Here is a 19795-nt window from a genome sequence, read left to right on the forward strand (position 1 = left end):
TTGGGGACGTGGGGAAGGAGCTCCGATGGCTTCCCTGAGCCTCAGCCAGCAGGAGTGGCACTGGTCAAGCAGGGCAATGAGCCGGACTTTAGTGTCACCAGATAGCTAACGAAAGAAGGTCCCCTTTGGAGCAGCTGTATAACACATGCATGGGTGAGGAGAGAGGTGAATGACATCATGCTTTGCAGCTCCTATTGAAGAATCACCAGGCAACCAGCACAGTGGTTTCTAACATCATGGAAGACTCAGCCACACCTTAGGTACTTCCAACCCCACCATCAAAAGTAGACCGTGTTTACTTGAACCTGATGGAGGCTTCCCATCTCATTACCATGAGGAGAGTAGGGGGACAGGGGGACAGTGAAGTAAGCTTGGCTAAAAGTATAGATCAGACTGGGGGATTTCATAGGGCAATCTAGTTTCTGATACAGAAAAGAAAAATTATGGAAAAGAAGAAAGATTTGAAAGAGAGTTTTTTTTTAATGAAAAGATAACAGAAAGAGATGTTAAGCAATAGTCACGAGAATTTGATCGGCTAAGGTTAAACAAACAAACCTTTTTAAAGGCTCAGATAATGTGCTATGCTCACAGCCAAACTGCCACCACCTTCCTTGTATTAGCTGTGCCTAACTCTGTGATCCATCAGCATCCAGTCCATGAACTGGTGGTCTTTTCTCTTAAAAGGAAGGCATGGGGAGGGTCATCGCCTCTAACCGGAGTCCTATTTGCTTGCAATTCTGCCCTAATTGCAGCTGACCTTGGGCGTCTCTAGGAAGGACCATAGAAGGAGGTTAATTCCTCAGACGCAGCAGCGAGGAAGCCGTCATCCATGCTAGGTGACGGTTTTCCGGTACCACTGCTTTCCGGTACCACTGCTTCGGGTCATCCATGCTCCCATAAATAAGCCCAATAAGTCCGTTGGCTCCCCAGGAAGTCTGAGAGTGGAATGATACTATGCCCTTAAGAGGAGGGGGTACATGCTGTTCATATCTCCTTCAGGGAAGGAATTTTGGAAACACTCTTTCCCAGGCATCTGGGGAATGTGAACAGGGACGAGATGTCTGAGGCACCTGCGCGGTTTTCTGGGCAGTGACCGACAAGATCAAGGTTATAATTTTGCAAAGAGAGTCCTCGGAGAGCCACACTGAAATTCAAACAGTGGGCATGCCTGTGGGATCAGGAGAGGTGGGCGGGTTCCAGGCAAAGGGGATGGGACGTAAACTGACTACTGATGAAGTCTGACAGAACCTAACTCGTGTGTGTGATGCGTACACATGCGTGTGTGGGTACATGTGCCCGAGCACACAACAAAGGCAAAGGAGGACTTTGGGTGTCTTCTGTCACTCTTGCCTTTTCGCCCTTGGACAGGCTCTCTCGCTGAATCAGAAGCCTGCTGCTTCAGATGGGCCGACTGACCGGTGAGCTCCCAGGAGCCACCTGTCTCCGCCGCCCCCGCCCCCCCCCCCGCCCCTCCCGGTGCTGGGGTTACAGAGCCGGCACCGCAAGCCTGGCTTTTTTATGTGGGTATTGTGGATTTGAGCCCGGGGTTCTTATGCTTGCATGTCAAGTGCTCTCACTTTCTGAGCCGCTGCATCCTGTTTTCTCTTTAAGACATGATGGAAATCCTTCAGAAGAAGGAGAAGGAAGAGTAAGGAGGAAGAAGGAAGGAGGAGTAGGAAGAAGAAGAAGAAGAAGAAGAAGAAGAAGAAGAAGAAGAAGAAGAAGAAGAAGAAGAAGAAGAAGAAGAAGAAGAAGAAGAAGAAGAAGAAGAAGAAGAAGAAGAAACAACTAGATGTGGTGGTGTATGCCTGTAGTACTGGCATTTGGGTGCCTGAGACAGGAGGATAATTTAAACTCAGGGGTATGAGACCAGTCTGGACAACACAGGGAGATGCCGCCTCTCAATCAGTCAATCAGTCAATCTCAGAATGAACAGCTATGAATTTTCACGAAATAAGAGAAGTCCCCAGGAAAGTGCGCTGTTTGGGCTTCAAGGCAGTGGCGCGGCCAGCGGGGTTGGGTGCCCTGTACTGAGAGCCCAGTACTGAGGATAGTGCCTTGTGTCTCTGACCTATTGCTACCCCAACTCTCTTCAGCGTGTGTCGCCTGCTACCCAGGACCATGCCAGGGGTTCCTGAGTCTCTTCATTTCTTGGCCTCATCCCTGTCCTAACCTGGAACGTTTTGCAGCCTCCCTGCAAGCAGCACCCGCAGAGTCCCTGGAGCAGGCAGGCAGGTGAGGTGCACTGCCGTCCTCTCCACTCTGTTTCCACACAGTTCATGTTAAGTCCCAAACTCTACTGTCCCGGGGTAGGGCTGGCGAACATACAGTGGGCAATGCAAATCAGGTTCTAGCCTCTTGCTGGAAAATTGTTGACTTTTTAATTATCGACTCATGAAACCTCTTGTTTGTGTCATGTGTATTACCTCAATCTTTTTCTTTCCTTTTCTTTTGAGGTTTTTTTTTTTTGTGTGTGATTTCTGTCTTGTTATAAGAGGGGAGGGTGAGTCAGTTATGTTGGTGCCTTCCTATAGTCTGAGACTTTGAGAGACTGAGGCAGGAGGACCGCTGTGTTTGAGGCCTGGCAGGGTTGCATAGTGAGATCCTGCCTTTAAATACTCCCCGCGCAAAAAAAGAATTTCTGGGGAAGACCTTGAGACCTTTAATTAACTGCTCAGATCCCTAACACAATCTCAGTTGCACTCTCTTAAATGGTCTCCCTTCCTCTCTGCTCTTTGCTTATCTTTGCTTCTCCTTTCCTTTGAGAACTGGTATTGACTGATCGATTGTGTGCACGTGCACCGTGGTGGGAGTTGGTTCTCTCTTTCTGCCATGTGGGTCCTGGGGATCGAACTCACGTCACCAGGCTTGGCCGCAAGCCCCTTTACCCGTGAGCCCTCTCTCTGTCCTCTCCTTCCCTTTATCTTCTAGTTGTTTATAAACGCAGAAGTTATAGGTACTTATTATATTGCCTGGACACAACCAGATTTCAGCTCACCTTGGCCCTGGGTCCTCTAGGTGAGCAGTTAGGGCAGCCTCCAGAATAGCCCGGCCTTTTTGTCCTGCAGCCCTGGAGACCCAGCACTTGGGGGGCGCTGCCCTCGCCTCTCCTAGGGATCAGTCTTTGATTATCATCTCACCCAGCCAGCCTTTCTCTTTCTTTGCCAGTGACAACCCTGAGCTCCTGTTCAGCCTTGCCTCAGCCTCTGTCCCAGCAGTGTTCCCTTGAAACACTGGCATCACCCGTGCGAAGGGCTGCCCCACCTGCCTGTCTCTAGCTTGGTATGGGAGCCAAGACCAGAGGCTTTAAGCAATGTGTGGCACACCAGTTTCTTCTTTTTTTTCTTTTTCTTTTTTGGTTTTTCGAGACAGCGTTTCTCTGTAGCTTTGAAGCCTGTCCTGGAGCTAGCTTTTGTAGACCAGGCTGGCCTTGAACTCACAGAGATCCTCCTGCCTCTGCCTCCTGAGTGCTGGGATTAAAGGCCTGTGCCCCCACCACCTGGCTGGCACACCAGCTTCTGACTTAGACAGGCTTCTGATAGTGTGGGGCCATGTTCTAAAGACCTCCGGTGGGTGTCCCTGGTCTCTGGGAAGGTTGGAAAGCATCCACTGGGCCACTTCCTCCACACAGCAACAGTGGCTAAGGGATGAGTCTCGGCCTCTTGTCTGGTCATTTCTGTAACTGTTTTTCTCAGATCTGTTTTCTTCCCTGTTTGACTCCTGTGGGAGCAGCTGTCTAGCTGAGCCTCTACACAGGCTGCAGTAGGACCTCATGGGAATAGTCACATACGTCCTCTCCCCATGAGATCACATGTATGCACACACACACATACACACACACACACCACACCATACACACACCACACATACACACACACGGAGTGTTGTATACAAATTGTAACTGCTTAATTTAAAAAGAGCCTTCACAGGACTCAAGGGCTTTCTTCGGGTTGTTTTTACATTTTCATCATGTAGGTTCTTAATCTTTGCTTCTGTGTGGATGGATTGATTATCCAGCTACCGCAGGCTGCTGGCCAGTGTCCGGCATAGCTCTGAGCTGCGGTCTTTATAAGCCGGTCTTGTGTGCTAATGCTGATTTAAGTGTCTCCCAGTTAGGACTCTCTTGTTACAGTGTGACTTTTTGCTCACTCAGGATCCAGGAAATATAAAGTTAGTTTTTATAGGTGTTTTGTTTTGGATGGGATATAGAGACTCTCATGGCCTCAAGAACAATGGTGTTGGCCCTAAACACACTCTCTCCCTGCCTCTGCTCGGCTGTGCTTGCTTGGATTGCTCTTCCCTTCCTCTCCTGGCTACTTAGAGTTGTTGCAGCTTCATAACTTCATATGGCCTGTGACATATTGACCTCAGAGGACACAATTTTACTGCTAATGTGCAACTTCAAATGCCATACTAATCACTTGGCCTTGTTTCTGGATTCACATTCCCTAGTCTAGCCTAGCTTATCTTTCTCCAGGGTGGTTGGTCAGTCTGTGGTACGGCTGCCCTTGCGTCGGGGGCTTCAATCAGCCAATCACATGTAGCATGTGTGATGGAGGTGATTGTGGTTTAATCCAACAAAACATACCCACCCGAGAAGTGATAGGTGTATTAGTCAGACAATTAATTCCCTTTGGAGGGAACTGTGAATGGGCAGATATCAATGGATGTTTCCAGAACATTATTTAGTTAAAAGCCTCGTCAATTATCAGCCCAGAGAATTAGAAAGTTAAAAGAAATGTTATAAATCCTGTTCACTAAAATTCACATTCCCTACTTCTAAGAACCCCCTAGCCATAAAATGAATATTTATTTACTGATTGTTCTGACAAAACGCACCTGCGTACTAGGTGCGCCTTCATACCTTCTAAGTAGCTAATCTAAGATGAGAAAAACGGCGAGTGCAGACAGATTCTAATCGCATTGAGGCAGTAACCAAGTGGCTGACAGCATGGCAGAGAAATCTATGAAAAGCAGACACATGGACTCAAATAGCACAGTAGCCTGGGAGCACTTACGAAGTAGGTTAAAAACAGCCCTCTGCACTGCAACAGCCCTCGAGGGCATTGCTGTCTTACCGGCTCGTTAACTGTAGCTAACGTTCACATTGGTGAGCCCTGAGTATAGAAGGACAGGCTAAAGGCTAAATTATGTTTAGAACCTCCCGCTTAAGGAGGCAAGGAATTATGTAAGGCACCTAAGAAAAATTTCCATGCACATTTAGAAATGAGCGAGCATCCCTCAGTTTTCCAAACCAAGTGGCTTGCTGAGAACTCAGGACTATGCTACCCTCATTTGTACGTGTTCATACACTTTATATATGTATGCCATGCTAGCTACCAAGAGCCAGGGGCAAAACGCCCTTGTTCCTCATGACTTCCAGGAAAGATCATCTTAACTCTCTTGAGGTCAAACCAGACAACAGCAGCCAAGAGGTACGATAGTCAGGGCTTCTTATGTGGGTGGGGAGCCGACTCATGACCTCATACCTGATTGACAAGCAGTTTGCCAACCGAGTTAGCTTTCTAGCCCCTGGAATTTAAAATGTTTATATTATATTATATATGACTTAAGCACCTAGATATATTGGCTTTTTAGATTAAAGACTTCTTTGTTTTTATTATGTGTGTGTCTTTTGTCTGCACTTACATATGTGCACTCTGTGTACAGCTGGTGTCCTTGGAGGCCAGGAGTGGGTGCTAGACTCCATAGAACTAGGGTCAGGGACCACTTTAAGCTGCCATGTGGATGCTGAGAACTGAGCCTGGGTCCTCTGCAAGGGCAGTACATGCTCGTAACTCCAGAGCTCTCTCTAGCCCTGTAAATATGTCTTCTTGGGGCTTATTTGATCCTCAGGCATTATCTTTCCTCCATTAGAGCATTAACTGTTAGCAGGAAAGGATCTCTAATTAGTTTGTCAGCTAACGAAGGAGTCATGCAGTTTTTCTAGAAGAATAGAGCAGCCTGGAAGGGACTGGGGGGGGGGGGGCGGATGGCACCCAGGTTTGTAAACTAAAATGGGGTTTGTTGGTTTGTTAGGAAAAGGGCAAATGGGTGGGGAAGGAAATTTGACAGGGAGAAGGAGACGCAGGAGGGCAGGCAGAGAGGTGCAGAAGACACTTTTAGTTAAAAATATTCTCAGGGTTATTGCCTTGATTAAAGAATGTCGAAGGCCAGTTTGAGAATTTCAGGACATGACTCTCCCTCTCCGCCTCATCTCCCTTCTACAGGTGATTTGATTCCTAAGTCAAAAGCAGCCACCACAGAAAGAGTACAGCGATGGAGTTGTCACCAGAATCTTTGAAATCTTGGCTTAAACAGTACGTCTGTCAAGTCATGTGGCCGGCCTGCCTGCCTGCCTGCCTGCCTGCCTGCCTGCCCGGGAATTCAATCACCTCAGCCATTTTCTTCAAATAACCATTATTACATTCCTTTTCAAAATAAACAACTCCAGGCCTCCCAGCATCCCTGGTAGAGGAGAGAGAGAGAGATTTAGCTGTCAGTTCGAGGTTGAAGACATCAAATTCACAAACCGAAAATTGAAAAAGAGAGGGCATATTCGCACCGTGCTCTCCGTCAGGTAATAATCTGAGCTGCACAAGCATCCAAGTCACCCACACGCTCACGGCCCCTTTCCACACTTGGGCCTCGTCAGGAGAAAGCCAAAGGTTCCGCTTCTGGAGCTACAGCACAGCTTTGACAAACCTCCCTCCCTGGCTGGACTTGAGGCTCCATCTCACTGTGTGCATCTGCTCGGCCGTTTTGGAGACTTTTCCAAAATTTTAAAGGGGTTAAATATTTTTCTGACATGCCAGGGATTTGAGATTGCCTTTTAATAATAGTTTTAATATAACGGTGGCTCTTAGCATCACCAGATTGCTATTACCGTATGGTTAAATTCTCAAAACCCTCAATAAGAGGGCACCATCTTTCTGCTAAACTAATAAATTTTGTAAACAGCACTTGAAACACACATTTGGTGCATGCACCCGATTAAATAATAGTTAAATCCCTCTGTCTAGGGAGAAACCTACAGAAGCCAGCTCCAGTGTTCACAAAGAATTCTGGGCACGGCAGAGAGATTTCAAACTGTCTGTCAGTCCCAATCAACTGTTTGTTGATATGTTGAGAGCTTTCTTGAGAATCATTTTTAAGACCAGATTGCTGTTCCTCTGGAAAGAGTTCTAGGATCAATTAGTGATGTCAGCGTTAGGTATAGAATAGAAGTCTAAAAGTACCCTTTTGGTAGATCTATGACATTGGAAAATGTAGAATTTGTATTATTGAGTACTTGGCACTTTTTTCCCTGAAGAGCCACACTATAAAGTGATTTAGAAGTTTTATCATAAAATACATTTTATGTATATTTGCGGGAGAATATATATCCATACATATGTCGTGTCGTGTTGGCCCTTGGACAGCCTAGCTCTCTGCAAGGCCTGGAAAGACTCAGAGACAACGCGTAACTCAACGGTAGAGGGAAGGAGCCACCTGACTTTCTCATTCACATGTCTGCTGATTAATTCTGGCTGTCAGAACACCTTTGATGGGCCTGCTGGCCAGAGCACCTACACATGTGGCTGTCTGTGCATCCTCCCTACTTGGCTAGGATCCACAAGAACCCGAGGAAGCTCATTCCTTTCGAGACGTAGCTGTTGTCTCATGGTACGACTTTTGTCGTCGCCGTTCTCAGATCCACTGCCAGGAAGAGAGGGCCCGCTTCTACGGGGGAAGCAATGCCAGACTTACGTGGTAGGAAGAGCATTAGGTAGGGTGGGAGATGCTGATGGAGCCATTTGCGGAAAACACAATCTGCTGCAATCGGTTGGCAAGGGAGCCAACCGCTTCATCTAACACACCATGCGGCATCTTCTGCTCCTCCTTCACTAATTGCTCGCCTAGAGTCATAAAAACTGGATTCATCTGTGAATAGAAAAAATAGTTAACAGTGAGAGATCACACTTTAGGGAAAAGTCAAACATTCTTAAGTCATGGTATGAAAACCTCTATCAGAAGGCAGCCGTCAGAAAGGCCCTTTGCCCCGGCAGATATTTTAGCTGGCGCACGTGATTCTTGCTAACAGTTGCTGACTGTTTGCTTCTCCAGACGATAGCATAATAGCGACAGACCAAATATCCACTTAATTTAGAGAATTTTACCCTCAGCACTGTCGTTATTTGTTGTAGGGGCCCTTTGTGTCATATGTGGGTTAGCACCAGCTGTAGTCTATTCCCCTCCCCTCCCACTATGAAAACTCAAGTTGTCCCTAGCCTGGAAATTGCTGATCTTTCTCTAATACACAAGGCTGAAAAAAATACTCTCCAGAATTTGTTTCCTAGGCTACTCTTTAAAAGGTTTGCATAATGGATTAAAAGGGAAAAAGAGAATGCAGGGACCGTTGCTATTGGAACCCCGGCAGCTAATGTTTTGCATGGTTATTCATGGAGCCGCTGAAATAACTGAGTGTCTTCTGCATGGACAGCACTCACTCTGACGGGCAGGAGCCCCTCTCCCGAGGAGACCAGGGGACAGGCAGAAAGCCACTCTTGGCCGGCCCGTGTGTGTGTGTGTGTGTGTGTGTGTGTGGCTATGAACATGGCTACACACGCTCTTCTCCATCACAGCCTTCACAGCAGGCTCTCCCACACCCTCGGAAGAACGTGTGAGCTGAAAAATGTGTGTCTCCAAGAAGCAGCGAGATGATCGCTCCCTCTCTTGCATCCACAATTAATTGGGGGCTGAGGGTGCACACTGAGCAGTATGAAAACAGGAACAGTTTCCGCCCTGAGGTGTCACAACATTGGAGCCTGCTGCAGGAGAGATGGTGTGCACCGTGGGTGGATGGAGGGAACAGAACCCTTTCCCGTCACTCACCAGTAGGAGACCAGGACTCAGGTGGCAGTGGGGGTGACATGGACAAGAGGTTCTGGACTTATAAAGAAGTAGATTCTTTAAGATCAGTAGCATATTTCTCAGAGGAAAGGGAAGTTCTATGTGCCCGCGATTCTGCTGGATCGATTGGAAAAAGCCAATGTAACTCTTTCTGGGCCCTGCAGCCGTACTGACGGTTTTTGTTTCTATGCATAACAGTTTCTAGGGAGCTTTGTTCATATTTTCAATTGGGGGATGAAGTAATCTTTCATGGGGCCTCTCAGTAGATGCTCCCCAACTCTGCTAGCCGGCTAATAGTGCTCCCCAATATCTGCAGTGCTCCAGACAGGACATAGGTAATGAGGAATTTTAAAGAAGTCCCTGATTTTGTTTTTAAGATTTGCTTAATTTTTTAATCATCCGTGTTTGTGTGTCTCTCTGTGTGTATGCTCGTGGAGGCCAGAAAAGAGGGTTTCAGGCCGCCTGGTGTGGGAGTTGCAGGCATTTGTGAGCCTCTAACATGGGTGCTGGAAACTGATCTCGGGAACAGCAGGACGCTCTCTTCTCAGTGAGCAGCTACTCCAGCCCTGAGTTCCTCTTTTTTTGAATCCTAACTGTGCTCCTTCCCTCTAGAACCCATCCTGTAAACCTCAGGAGAGCAAAGGCTCCTTCCCCCAACCTTGGTGGACCTGGGTGCTGGGCTGAGGTTGGGTTCTCATAGGAGAGCGTGGCATGGAGATGGATCTGCAGACACCTGCTAGATGGCAGAGCCTCTGCCTGGGGCTGCTGTTCTTTCTGGTAACCCACCACTCAGAACAGAGGTAATCCCACAGCGTCTTTCACACCTGACCTCCCCCTGAACACTAATACTTATAGAACACAGTTGAGCATTAACATATGAGGAAAACCCACAGGACCAGCATGCATTGTGCTATTTAAGTTTCCTGGCTTCATTACCCAGGACCTGCCAACAGAAAGAAGGCAGCATCGGAGACACAGGAGAGTGTCACCGTGAAGCCAGTGCCAGGTCTTTGGGCGATGGAGTGTGGCAAATCATCTTGTAAATGGTATCATCGGGTATGCTACCAGGTAAGCCACCCCAGAGGTCACAGGAGAAGAAAGCTTCCAGATCAAACTGAGCTGCTTCAGTAACACGCTCTACTAAATCCACTTAAAACATAGAGCAAGAAGCAAGAGGAAAGAAAGGAGTGTGTCGCTCTCTTAGGTGGGGGGATGTGGGGAGGAGAGGCTACACCTCATTCCTAGTTTGTGTGATGCTCATCCCCACTCCAGCCCCAGCCTCTCTCAAGGGGAAAGCTACAGAACCAGACAAGACCTGGAATGGGTAATTGTATGTGCCATCTTGCTTAGGTCACAATAAGCAGCTGTTTGATTTTTATTCAGATATTTCTGGGAGGGTATATTTGGGGCAGGATTAGAATTTAAATCAGTGGACTTGGCCTAAAGCAGTTTTCTCTCTGTAATGGGAGTGGGCATTGTCCAAGTAGCAGAACTGAATCCAAGGACAGTCTATGGCCGAAACCCCGTATGCCAATCTGGATACTTTTCACACTACCCCCTAGCCTTGAAGTTTTTTGGGTTTTCCAGACTTTACAATCAGATGAACCCCGACCCACCCACCACCACCCACCCCCTATTTCCATACTTTTTTCTTTTTGTGAGACAAGCCTGGAACTCACTATATAACCCAAGCTGATCTTGAACTCACAATCCTCCTGCCTCAGCCTCCTGATAAGCGTGAGTCACTGTACTCAGCTTCTCTCTGAAGCCCATTTCTCTTACTTATTCCTAACTATCAAGACAGTTCTGACCCATGTACCTTTTCAGCAGCCAAGGCGTGAGGGTGGGGCATTAAGTTCAGACAAAAAGGAGGGGGCACCCAGCCTTGCATTCCCATTGCAACAGCAATGGGGAATGAGGCCTCCTCTTCAGGGTTCTTCCCCGGAGATCTAGGTACAGATGCTAGACAAAATGAGACCGGAAGAGGTATCTGCCAGGTGGCTCGTTCAGGGGAGCATCCCTGGCAAATGGGACAGGTGTCATTCTTTCTGTTTTTACATTTTTTAATTTTATGTGTGTGAGTGTTTTGCCTGCATGTGTGTCTGTACGCCACACGTGAGCCTAGTGCCTTAGAGGCCAGAAGAGCGTGTTAGACCCCCTGGAACTAGAGTTATAGATGGTTGTGAACCACTCTGTGGGTGCCGCGATCCAAACCTGGGTCCTCTGCAAGAACAAGTGCTCTTAACCACGGACCCATCGCTCCATCTCCTACCTCTTCAAAAGCAAATTCCAACTATCCTGTTTCTTTAGGCTAACTCCCTGCCCTCTGCGACCTGTCCTAGAGCCTAGAATGAAAAGGAAAAAGATGCTCTAAGCCAATAGTGGTTGGTCCTCAACCCTGCAGAGGCTTGATGTGAGTGAAGCTCATCTCTACGGTTGAGAAGAGTCCGAGAGAGGCCAGGAGGCTTCTGGACTCAGAAAGACGTGGGCTCACTTCGGTTGCTTCCGTTCCCCTGGTGCCGAGTGTTGTGCCGGATGACCTAGGCCTGTGAGCCATCCTCCTGCCCCCACGCTGATGCTCTCAGCCACAAGTGGCCGTTGCCTGACTCCCCATCTCCGTCCCTTGCTGCGTGCGGTTTATTTGAGGTCAAGGCTAGGACTGACTCACACCCTGGCACGGTAGTCAGCATCCAAGAAAATATCTGTGGAATGAGTAAATCGATGACCCAGCACCCAGTCAACCTGGAATGAGAGGAGAAGCAGGACTGGGAGCCTCGGGCAGAGTCAAAGCCAGCTGTGGATGGCAGCAAAGGGGGCCATGCCGCTAGCGGGCATTTTCCTGTGAACTCGTGGGCTTCTGTATAACGGAGGGCCCACCTCTACTAGAAGTAAACATTTCTAACTCCTCTACAGAGAGGCAGACAATCTTATTAAACACCCACATGTCAGATTTCAAATATTTACACATTATCTTGCCATGGAACATGTTTTCCACCAGCGAAACTAGTGAGGCTCCATTCTAGCACGCACACCGTTGCCAGCGCAGTGTTCCCCGAAACCTGCTCACAAGCTGTTCCCTGATAGCGCCCTGTCTGTCTACTTGCTGCACGTGGCCGTGGCATTTTCGAGACTGACGGAAGCTGTGGTCTTCTTTGTAAATTTGCATGTGATTATAGGGCTGAGGGGCTGAAGCCCACCCTTCCTCTGGTGGTCTGGCTTTACCGCAGATAAGCTATCCCCGCTGCCCCCTGCCTTCCTTCCCATTCTGTTCTTTCCTACACACCTCTGGGCGGCAATCTTCCCCCTCCTCCCCCAACTCTGTTCCTTTTCCCACACCTCAGACACACCTTGTGTTTTCCCACCTTTGAACTTGGGGTTGAGGTACTGAAGTTCCTTTAAGGTGCCCTGGGGACAGGAGCCAGGCTCCCACAGCCCACATACTGCCAGGGCAATAAAAGTTGAGGGAGCAGCCGCAACCTGTTCTGCAGCCCAAAGGCAGCCCCGCCCGCCCCGTTTGCCTCTCTAGGCGGCATCTCCAGCTTCAGACTTGGTTTTTGTCTTCACCTTGCTCCCTGGACCCTTCAGGCTCACCCCTCCACAAACATTTGTGGCAAACGTTACTTCTTTTTATCTATTTGTTTAATGAAATAATAACAACCAGGGACTGGGAATGAGGCGATGTGTGGAGTGCTTGCCTAGCGGTGTGCAAGGCTCTGGATTCGTGGGGATGGAGGTTGGGGGTGGGGGTATGTGCTACTATAGTAACCAATGGGAGCATAGTCAGAGTCCTGCCTGGGAATTCATCTTAGTGGGCAGCAGACAGCTACTTGTATAAGATTTTCTGTAGGGAAGCCCTAGAGAGAGACATACACCTTTGGCTCTGCCATCTACAGGTAGGAAGTGACAGCTGGGGGGTGGGGGACTGGAAGACAAAGGCTGGTGATACTCCAAGGCCATAGGGGCAGAATAAAAGAGACCTGTGATGGAAAACAGATCTCAGAGTCCCTGAGGTAGTGGTGAGCTTGGAGAACTTCAGAGGGTGGGTCAGGACCTGAAGGGCTCTGGCGTTGGGTCAAGGACATGCAACTCTGCCCTGAGGTTAAGAGAATCCTGGAGCATGCTCAGACAGTTGATCAAACAGCTTCAAGCCCCTTGCTTCCACCTTCTGCTCTGGCTTTTGGGGCTTTAGAGAACCTTAGTGGTGACACATAGTTCCCTGGAACATCAGACAGAACCTTTCCAACTTGTCCAGGGCTGAGTTCATACATTACCCCCAAACCCCACACCTCCTGATCTGTTTCCTCGGCTCTGACATGGAGTCATGTCTCTTTGCTGTCTCCTGCTGTGTGGTCTTAGGGGCTGCTGGATCTGTGTAGTTATTTTGCGTGCATGCAGGTGTGTTCACATAGGTGCATGCATGTGTGTGTGTGTGTGTGTGTGTGTGTGTGTGTGTGTGTGTTCCTGCTTGGGTACATGTGCATGTGGGTGTGCCTGTGTAGGATCAGAGGACAACCTGGGGGGGGGTGTTTATCAGGAACCATCTGCCTTGTTTTTTGAGACAGGTCTCACATCGGCAGGGAACTCTACAGTTAGAGGAGATGAGTTGCCCTGTCAGCCCCAGAGAGTCTCCTTGTCTCTGCCTCCCCAGGACTGGGATTACAAATGCAGGACACATTCCCTGCTTTCTCCACCAGTCCTGGGAATCACACGCAGGCCCTCCCGCTAGCGTGGCAAGCACTTTACTACTGGACAGATTACCCCTCGTACCTCCTTTTTTTGTTTTGTGTTTTTATTGTTGTTTACATTTTTGAGACAGGGTCTTGCTATGTTACTCTGGCTGGTTTGGAACTCTCTATTTAGACCAGGCTGGCCTCAAACATTCAGCAATTTTCTTGCCTCTGCTTTCTCAGTGCTAGGTTTATAAGTATGTGGCACCATGCCTAACTTTTTCATATTTATTTCCTTAACTGCTAACCCTTAAGTGGGGGCAGAAAAAGGAGACCCTTGAGACATGATCTCTTACTGAACTTAGAGCTAGCTGTTTGGGCTAGATTAGTGGGTAGCAAGGCCTAGCCATTCTCTGTTTTCCACAGCATTGAGGTTACAGGTGCTATTGCTATAACAAAACACCATGACAAAAAAAAAAAATACCTCGGAGGCAGGGGAGAGATTTATTTAGCTTACACTTCCATATCATCATCAAAGGAAGTCCGGACAGGAACTCAGACAGGGCAGAAACCTGGAGGCAGGAGCTGATGCAGAGGTCATGCTCCTCACGACTTGCTTAGCCTGCTTTCTTACAGAACACAGGACCACCAGCCTAGGGTGGCACCGCCCATAGAGAGTTGAACCTTCTCACATCAATCACCAATCAAGAAAATGTACCTCAGACTTGTCCACAGGCCAGTCTGGTGGGGGAATTGTCTCAGTTGAGGTTCCGTCTTCATAAATGACTTGTACCAAGTTGACTAATCCTGCCACCACAGAGACCATACCAGCAGAAGAATACCATAGGCTGAAATGGTCATCCTAGGCCAAGAAGAGCCAAGAACCTGGGATTCAACCAACTTGAGAATTGTGGGTATCTCTTCCTGCCTCCTCCTCATAGAAGGCCTTTTTGGACTGCCAGCTCCCAAATCATGACACAGAGACTTTTTATTAATTATGAATGCTAGGTCTTAGCTTAACTTTGTTTCTAGCTAGCTTTTTTTAAACTTAAATTACCCCATGTGTGATCAATCCCACAAGGCTCATTTACCTCATCTACACACTGTCCATCGTGTTTTCCTGCTTCCTCTTGTCTGTCTGTCTGGCCACCCCCTGCTGACTGACTTTTCTCTCCACCCACTAGCCCCACCTTTCCCTCCTCTGCCTAACTATTGGCGGTTCAGTTTTTTATTAGACTAATCAGGTGCCTTAGGCAGGCAAGGTAAAACAGCAAGGCATCTTTACATAGTTAAACAATTATTCTGCAACACAAACAAATGTAACATATCTTTACTTAGTTAAGCAAATATTCTGTTCCACAACACCCCTCATTCAAGGAAAGGTCAGGACTCCCTGCAGGGCTCCCCGAGACTCTGAATGTATATCTTCTGGCTAACTTCTCAGGAGAGGCCCTTGATGGACTAACTCAAGAAATTCAGAACTCAGTTCCATTTGTTCAGCAATCCTGAACTTCAAGCATGCGGCTGCAGAGGGAGCACAGAACAATAGGAAAGACTGTCTGCGTGTGGACCCTGTGGAGCAGGAAATTCACGTGGGAAGGACTTGCCGCAACTCACCCTGGTGTGCAATGCAGATCTCCCCAGAAAAGGGGGCGTGGAGGTCAGAAGTGGCTTCCTGGTCTATCAATGAAGGATTTGTTCTGCTCTGGGCTTCTCAGGCCCAAGAACACTCCACAGAGATGCCTGCAGGCTCTTCTTGCATTGCTTCAGACTTAGCAAGGGCTGTTCCAGCCGTTGGAGCAAGGGAGCCAGTCTCCACTTCTTAAAAATAGAAGGGAGAGGACATCAGACAAATCCCAGCTCAGGAGTGTTCTACAAAATGCCGGACCAGCAAACCTTCCTCTGAACTGTTAAGGTCAAAAGCAAGGAAGGCTGAAAAGGAGTTACCTAAATGTATGGGTATCCATTAGTAATGATGTATTGATTACAGTTCACCGATTGTGGCACATGCATTGATGTAACGTGTTAGTGACAGGGGAAGCTGGGTCGTGGTAGGAGGGCTTCCCCCTGACTCAAACTCCTGTGGAAATCCAGGTCAGTTTTAAAATCTGGCTTGTTCAGGCAGGGAGGTGCTGCTGACCAGCGGATTTGTAGGCCACACTCGGTTGACGAGCGCAGAGCCATCTGTGCAGTTGGCCAGAGCGGGCATCTGCTTGAGAGACAGCAGTTTCATGGATCCTAGCGTGGAGTCCAGGAGCGTGGGCAGCCCTAGACGCTGCAGAAGGCAATTTTGTCTTCATCTTGGGGTTCAGTCCCTGGTGTCTGATCAGATAGGGGCAGTCTTCAAGAGCTAAGTCTGAGTGTTACAGATGGCAATAGACGTTATACACTTCTCTTTTTTCCCACTTGAGCACATTTTCACGTATATAAATGGTGTGTGTGTGTGAGAGAGAGAGAGAGAGAGAAAGAGAGAGAGAGAGAGAGAGAGAGAGAGAGAGAGAGAGAGAGAAAACGAGCACATTAAATGTTCATGCCCCTACAAACAGAGGTCAGAACTGAAACTTCAGTTAGCCTGGGTAGCTAGTGAGTTCCTGTCTCCACCTGCATGCTGGGATTACCGGCATGAGAGGCCGTGCCTGGCTCTTGTGTTAGTCCTGGGGATTTGAACTCAAGTCCCCATGCTTGGGCAGCGAGTGCTCTTACCCGCTGAGCCATCTCCTCAGGTCCTTTCCTCTATCTTTTCTGTGCCTTGAAACAGGGTCCTCAGCCCCCACCCCAGAGCCAGCTCACTTCCCATATCCTGCACATGCTTCTTCCATCAGTCACTCCTGCAGGAAGGGAGAGTCACTAAAGGTGCCTTCCCCTTCCTTCTCCTATCCCACCTCACTCTGCCTGAGAGCCCAAGGATTTCCAGTCCCTATCTCTTCACGTCTTTCCCCTGTTCCCTCCAGTCTTCTTGTTGCTGTCCAGGCTCAGCCTCCCCATCCTGGGCCCTGCTGGCAACAGTTCCCAACCCTTCTAATGCTCAATAAAAAAAAAACAAAAACAAATCATGATGAAATACTTCAGGAAGCCTCATCCCCAACAGGTCTAGGTAATGCAGTGAACCTAGAGCTAAGCATAACAACAAAAACTACTGATGGAATTAAAAGTACCTCCTCCCGAGTTATTCTCTACCCTTGGGCCTCCTTCCTTATCTCGCAGTCCTTTATTTTATTGATTCAGTGTTTCACTGTGTAGCTCGTGCTAACCTCAAAGTTGCCGTCTTCCTGCCGTCTTCCTGTCGTCTTCATGAGTGGCAGGATTGAGCTCTTTTCCGTGTGTCTCCCATCCTCTATGCATTTAGGGGGTCAGGAAGATGACTCAGTAGTTAAGAACACGTGCTGCTCTTCCAGAGGACCCAGGTTCAGTTCCCAGCATGCACAGCAGGTAGCTCACCACCTGCTAAATAATTCAGGGTCCAAAGGCCCTGACGCCCTCTTCTGGCCTCTGAGGGCACTCACACACATGGTGCATTTGCATAACGCAGGCACACACATACACGTAAGACAGTAAATGAAAAAAAAATGCATTTGCTTACTTTTACCAGGGCAAGGAAATGCTCTCCTGTTTCTGGTGTCTGCCATGAACAAGGTCTGGGTTTTACTGAATGTTCTTGGTGTCCTCTGGAGAAGCCTGTGCAGTGCACACTTTTCCCTCCGTCAATCCTCTACTGTGGTGTTCTACAGAAAGATACCCACGTGGTCCTCGCCTAACACGGCAGGGTTTTAATCAGGTGATTAGCATGAGCTGATTTACACTCTGTAACATTCACGCTGGCCTCCGTGTGGAGAATCTATTGCAGAGAGCAGGGGTGAGAGAGGGAGATTAGCCCAAGGCTGTGACAGTCCTCCCAGGCTGGCCTCTGTGTGGGGAATCCATTGTAGAGAGCAGGGGTGAGGGAGGGAGATTAGTCTAAGGCTGTGACAGTCCTCCCAGGGGTAGAGAAAATGGAGATAAGTGAGAGAGATTTAGAAAGAGGAAAGATGTTTTGGAGATAACACCCACAGAACTGTGGATGGATTAGAGAAAAGAGGATGAATTGTGTGCTAGGACCAACTAAATGATCCTATTTTATTTAACGGAGAAAGCTCTGTTTGAACGTGAGATGGTCCCCACGGGCCGGTGGTCCGTAGCCAGTAGCGCGATTTTAGGAATTTCTGAAAACTTCAGATTGCTGGACCTTGCAGGAAGAAGTAAATCCCTTGGTGGGGGTGAGGTAGGGTTGTACTTTGGAAAGATCTATGTGGTCCCTGGCCCCTTCCCCCTCTTCTAGTCCTGTCTACCATGAGGTGAAGATCATGACCACATGCCCCGGTCACCATGAGGCTCCGTCCAAAAGTGTGCCTGAGGCCCAGAGACCAGGGACCAAACACAGAGGACTTCTGCAAAGAGGGAAGGAGTCAAGGCTCTCTTTCAGACAAGTTAGGGGTCAGATGCCCAAGGGAAGGTGCCAAGCGGACAGTTGGAGTTCGAGTGAGTGAGACGCTCAAGGACGACTCCGAGCTGTCGACCTAGATTCGAGGATTGGAAGCCACAGTCAGGGGAGTGAACACCAAGAGAGAGGAGATGGGAAAGATAGAAGCGTGATGGTGTGATGGCCACATATTGGATAAAGACAGGGAGACGAGGCAGGGGAAGTTCAGCAGTCACCAGTGGCGTTTACTAAGTAAGCATTCCCAAATTTTTGTTACTGGTGTGCACAGATATTTGAGAGGAAAACCAAGAACCGTTGGCACACTGAGTAAGTCAGAGGTATCCTTGGCTCACAAGAGTCTCTGGAGGAGGGAAGGGCAGCTTTTCTATAAGGCCACCTTCTTAGACAAGCATCTCTGGCCTTTTCCTTTCTCTCGCTTCCTGCCCACCATGAAGGAACAAATCCTTTCTGCAACACACTCCATGATAGCATGCTCAAATGCATGGGGGCAAGCGACCACGGTCTGAATGCTCCGTGCTGTGACACGCCAGGTTTTGTTCCATTTTGCTCTCTCCTTAGCAGGACTCCCAGAGCTACAAACACTATCTCTTCCACACATATTGGACTCGTTTTTTTCTGAGTACCGCGCACATCTTCAAGGTCTGTGGAGTTCACAGAAGAGCGCACTCCTGCACCCCTGCCCCAAGGCCTATTTAAAGCTAAAACTGAATTTCAATTACCTTCCCGAGACGGTTTCTCCACACACCCTTGGAGATAACATTTACAAATGACATTGAGACTCCTAGCCAAGAGACGCCAGGACAAAAGCTGGCACGGCTCTAAGACGTGCGAGCGGCTTCCCAGGGTCTGGGGAATCCACCTGGCTTTAGCTGGGCGACATTGGAAGCTTAAAGTTTCCTCTTTGGGATTTATGGTTGGTGGAGCGGGAGGTGGGGGAGGGGCGGGTAAGGGGGGTAAGATCCTCTCAGCTGTGTGCAGTCAGTTGTTCCAATTTCAACAAGCCCTCCCCTTCTTAAACAACCTAGATGATTCTCAACAAAGGTAATTTTCTGCTTCTCTGGTTCAATTCAATTTATCTTTTTAAAAGCAATTAGCACCCCCTTTAAACTTCCTTTATGCCTGACTAATTGCTCTTAGTTTAGGAGTTCAAGCTTCTCTCGCTCCCCATAATAACTCCAATAATATCTGGTTAAAGTACAGGCCAGACCCCAAAATATGCATTTCGGTTAACAGTCTCCTTAGCTTTGTAAGTATTTAAATTTCCACCAATTGGACCAGGAGGGGGATCCATTTTTATTTTAAGGTTTTCTTGACTAAGGTGCATTTCCAATTAACTGAACATCAGAGGAACTGGAAACTGCACACCAGGGGACTTAAATATGCATTAAGAAAAAAATTCCACTGCACACTTGAAACTAGCTGATAGGCCCACACGTATCAGACACACCAGGGAACTTGTATTTTTCCTCTGTAAACCAACACTTCTTATTTACTTAAGCTGGGTAAGGCAATCTGAACTCACCGACACGCTGACCCGATTAGATAGATCTTCTTAGGTGGCGGGCGGCTTTCGAGGCGAGACGATCCAGGTGTGCCGGGAAGCAGCTGGCCCCAGGATGCGCCTCGCTTCCAGCGGAGAATTTTGAGCTCCAATCGTCTCAGCATAGAGTTGCCCCCGACTTTGCAAACTAACAAAGTCACCAGTGGAAAGCGGGATTGGGAATGCTAATGTGTTCTTTCCACTGCAGAGTCAGAGAGG

General features: G+C 48.3%; 1 long non-coding RNA gene across 1 annotated transcript; it reads left to right on the forward strand.

Annotated features, from left to right (window-relative positions):
• Positions 1 to 881: 881 nt before the first annotated feature.
• Positions 882 to 8336, forward strand: LOC146891265 (uncharacterized). Its single transcript, XR_014997654.2, has 3 exons — positions 882 to 1418; positions 1612 to 2235; positions 6231 to 8336. It is a non-coding gene; the product is annotated as an uncharacterized LOC146891265 (long non-coding RNA).
• Positions 8337 to 19795: the final 11459 nt, after the last annotated feature.

The sequence above is a fragment of the Myodes glareolus genome, chromosome 17, assembly GCF_982192425.1.
Source record: "Myodes glareolus chromosome 17, mMyoGla1.1, whole genome shotgun sequence".
NCBI lineage: Eukaryota > Metazoa > Chordata > Mammalia > Rodentia > Cricetidae > Myodes > Myodes glareolus.